Source organism: Mobula birostris, chromosome 20 (assembly GCF_030028105.1).
Source record: "Mobula birostris isolate sMobBir1 chromosome 20, sMobBir1.hap1, whole genome shotgun sequence".
Taxonomy (NCBI): domain Eukaryota; kingdom Metazoa; phylum Chordata; class Chondrichthyes; order Myliobatiformes; family Myliobatidae; genus Mobula; species Mobula birostris.
The window spans coordinates 63,196,362-63,201,381 of record NC_092389.1 but is presented as its reverse complement, the minus strand read 5'-3'; positions in this window follow the sequence as shown (position 1 = coordinate 63,201,381).

The following is a 5,020-nucleotide window of genomic DNA, read 5'->3' as shown; positions in this document are numbered from 1 at the left end:
GGAATCTCCCTAACACCGGGAAGAGATTCACAGACTGGGAATGTGTGCTGGGATCGGAGGGATTCACATCGGGGAGACATTACTGGGAGGTGGATGTGACGGGGAATCGGGACTGGTGTCTGGGAGTCGCCGCAGAGTCTGTGGAGAGGGAGGGACGGGTCAGAGTGAGACCGGAGACCGGACTCTGGGTCATCGGGCGGTTTCGTGACGTGTTCCATCGGGATTGTGACGTGTTCACCTCCCCTGAGTCCCGTCTCCCTGCCGGTCCCATCCCCGGGAGGGTGGGAGTTTATCTCAGTTACCAGTCCGGGACAGTTTCATTTTACAACGCGGAGACCAAGTCCCATCTCCACACCTTCACTGGGAATAAATTCACGGGGAAACTTTATCCTTTCTTCCGGACTCGGAATGTAAACCAATGGCTGAGAATCTGCTCCGGTTCCGCTCCGGGTCTGTAAACGAGTCGGGTCCCGGGACCGGCGTCAGGAGTAAAGTCACTGTAAATATAAATGTGCGGAGAGTGAAATAAACACGAGATGAGAATTATCGATCCGTCAATTTTAACTCGTTCACCGCATCCGACAACAGAACAGAAACACCATGGATTCAGCAGCAGCCGCGGGCGGCGGGTCCTGAGCTCCCCCGGGTCCTAAAGTCCACCCGCACTGAGACAGGTTAAATGGGACAAGTGGGGGCGGTGCTGACAGGAAAAGACAGTGAAGATTGATACAAAGTGTTCATTAAGTTCATCTGACATTTCTTTGTCCCCATCACTACCTCACCAGCATCATTTTCCAATCCAATATCAACTCTCATCTCCCTTTCACTCTTCATGTTACTGAAAATGAACTTTTAGTATCCGGCTTTATGTTATTGGCTAGTTTGCTTCATATTTCATCTTTAACAATCTTATGGCTTTTTTTTTGTTGCCTTTTGCTGGATTTTAAGAGCATCCCAATAATCCAACATCCCACTCACCTTTGTTCCCTTATATGCCATTTCCTTAGGTTACACGCAGTCCTTAACTTCCCTTGTCAGCCATGGATTCCTACCCCTGCCATCTGAGAAATTCTTCTGTGGGACATGTCTCCCCTGTGCCTTGTAATCTATTCCCAGATACGTCAGCCACGTCTGTTCAGCCATCGTCCCCACAGTATCCTCCTCCAATTCACCTGGGCAAGCTCCTCTCTCATGCCTCTGCAATTCCCTTTATTCCATTGCGAGACTGATACATGTGACTTAGGTTTCTCCCTATGAAATTGCAGTATGAATTCAATTATATTACGATCACCGCCTCTAACGGGTTCCTTTCCTTTCAGCTCCTGGATATGATCAGGGTTATTACACAACACCCAATCTTAGATGGTCTTTCCCACAAGTAGGCCCAAACACAAGCTGCTTTAAAAAGCCGTCTCGTAGGCATTCAACAAACGCCCTATCGTGATCTAACAACAACCTGATTTTCCCAACCCTTTGCATATTGATGTCCCTGATATAATTGTGACGCTACCGTTATTATAAGCATTTGCCCGTTCAATACTGCGAATTAATTTAAAGCCAGTCCCTTAACTTAATAACGTTTTTATCTGAAAACAACCAACCCCACCAAAGATTGTACTGAAGACTGCATTTGATTTTTTTTCAGCCATATCTGCTTCACACTGAAATAGTATGTGTTTACCAGTTTCATAATGACAAAATGTACACGACACAGAATGATGTTTTCCAGTTAGATACAAGGCATAATTAAACATCGTGTGGGTATTTCTAAGTCGTGTCAATATCATTTCTTCCATTCTTGTTTTTAGCCCTTCTTCCATAAACCCAACTGGTTTATGTATTCTGTGAAGGTGCCTGTCCTGTATCCTACAAGTCTTGCCATAAGTCCCTAACTCTTAACACTACCAACCCCTAAGCTAAGATTTGCTAAGTGGAAAGTCTATATCCACAGTTGAACTTTTAACAGGTTGTGTTGCTAAACAGTCAACCCAATCATTTTCCTCACCAGTGCGATGTGCAGGGCCCATAAGGTGCAGACATATAAACCAAATTTGTATATGAAATACTTCTTGACGAGGTCCCAACAGTCAATCTGACCTACTGCTAGAATGACCTGTTTTAAGGCTCATCAAACCCTTTTCTTGCTTTTTAAATCTTTTTATTAATTATTATTGAAAATCAACAAGAGAAAAATACATCAAAATAATCAAGATAACATATCTGAGTTGGATAATCAGCCATGATCATAATAAATGACGGTGCAGGCTCGAAGGGCCGAATGGCCTACTCCTGCACCTATTTTCTATGTTTCTATATCCATATATAGAGTAAGAGTTAAATTATCAACCAGGCTAAACAGAAAAACAATAATAATCAAAAAACAAAGTATTAAAGCTTTTTTTATGGAATAAAGGCAAGAAGGAATAAAAAGGAACCCCTACTAACTAAAACGGAGAAAACCCCTAATAACTAAAAAAAAAAAGGGGGGAAAAACCCATTTGGAGCACAACCCCGGAGCTGTGCGCCATACAAGCTTCCATAAAAAAGACATCAAACTACCAACCAAATTCATATAACCAAGCATCAGAAAAGGACCATCTTAATTAACTCAAGTCAAATGATAATAACGGGCAAAAGAGCCACACCTTTTCTCAAAGTCAAATTTAGGATCAAAAGTTCCACTTCAAATTTTTTCCAAACTAAGACATAAAATCACCTGAAAGAACCATTGTATCAAAGTGGGAGCAGAGGCATCATTCCATTTTAATAAAATAGCCCTTCTAGCCAATAATGTGACAAATGCAATTACATACTGACCAGATATGGAAATACCGTGAATATGTTGAGGAATTATACCAAACAAAACTGTCAATTTATTAGGTTGTAAATTGATTCTTAAAGCTTTAGGGATTATAGAAAAAATGGATTTCCAAAATTGTTTCAATACAGAACACGACCAAAACATATGTGTCAACGTAGCTATCTCAGTTTTGCATCTATCACACTGATTATTTACGTTAGGAAAAATTTTAGACGATCTCTCCTTCGTCAAATAATAACAATGTACAATTTTAAATTGAATTAGATAATGACTGGCACAAAATTCACAACCAATCCTCTGATATCAAGGTCATATTAAGCTCTCGTTCCCAATCTTGCTTGATGTTAAGGAAAGGATAATTGTCCTGTTGTAATAGTAAATTATAAATTTTCCCAATAAAGCCTTTCACTAAAGGGTTCGTTTTTAAAATAAGGTCAGAATCTTGTATATATGGAAAATTACTTAAATATACTTGTAAAAAATGTCTGACCTGAAGATATTGCAAAAACCATCAAACCCGAAAAGGATTCTGAACAAATTACAAGTTTGTAAGGACCAATTTCCTCCACCCACTGTAATGATGACAAAGAATTCTGCTTCATATACCCATAAATGGCTGGTAAGTGATTTCTGTATCATTACCTGCAATTCAGACACACAGAAAAAAGATAACAGTCACACTAACATTCCCAGTTAAATTATGTTTCAATCCATCTGTAAAAATGGTTACTGTATGATAGTAACTGTCATTAATAAACTCATGAACCAACAGACTCTCAGGCAGAACAGAATCCAGTTGTGTAACCTAAAATTAACTACAGTCATTGAGAAAAACAAAACACAAAATGGGGTTAAGGAGAAAGCTACAGTGGGACATATTGTATCATCCAATAGTCATAGTCATAGTCATACTTTATTGATCCCGGGGGAAATTGGTTTTTGTTATAGTTGCACCATAAATAATAAATAGTAATAAAACCATAAATAGTTAAATAGTAATATGTAAATTATGCCAGTAAAATAGGAAGTAAGTCCAGGACCAGCCTATTGGCTCAGGGTGTCTGACCCTCCAGGGGAGGAGTTGTAAAGTTTGATGGCCACAGGCAGGAATGACTTCCTATGACGCTCTGTGTTGCATCTCGGTGGAATGAGTCTCTGGCTGAATGTACTCCTGTGCCCACCCAGTACGTTATGTAGTGGATGGCAGACATTGTCCAAGAGGGCATGCAACTTGGACAGCATCCTCTTTTCAGACACCACCATGAGAGAGTCCAGTTCCATCCCCACAACATCACTGGCCTTACGAATGAGTTTGTTGATTCTGTTGGTGTCTGCTACCCTCAGCTTGCTGCGCCAGCACACAACAGCAAACATGATCGCACTGGCCACCACAGACTCGTAGAACATCCTCAGCATCGTCCGGCAGATGTTCAAGGACCTCAGTCTCCTCAGGAAATAGAGACGGCTCTGACCCTTCTTGTAGACAGCCTCAGTGTTCTTTGACCAATCCAGTTTATTGTCAATTCTTATCCCAGGTATTTGTAATCCTCCACCATGTCCACACTGACCCCCTGGATGGAAACAGGGGTCACTGGTATCTTAGCTCTCCTCAGGTCTACCACCAGCTCCTTAGTCTTTTTCACATTAAGCGGCAGATAATTCTGCTCACACCATGTGACAAAGTTTCCTACCGTGGCCCTGTATTCAAGGTTACACCTGAGTACAGTACACCCAACAATACACCCATGTTCCCAGCGTGATATGAACCCAGCAATCTAAAACTGAAAACCAAATGTCCTCTAGCACAGGATGATAATTTCTTTGCCCTCTCAAATTAATCCAATTTGTTAACATCAACTTCAACGTCTGTCACTGGAGGGGCAATTGTCCCATTTCAACCAGTAAAGCCGAAACAAGGGACGACTTTACTGCACCACCGCAAAATCTTAAAGCCTGTGCTCGTATCACACCCAAGTATTTTAAAGTTGAACATGAAACTGATCCATAAACCACACAGCCAGAATCAAGAACAGATTGGATTAAACAAACATAAATGGTCAACAAAGACTTTAATGTTGCACTCCAAGAACACCCACACAGACGCCTGAGGATATTTAATGCTCCTTTACAGTTATCAATTATTTTCTGAGCTGGAGCTTCCATGTCAGCTTATTATCCATCCACATGCCTGGAAATCTC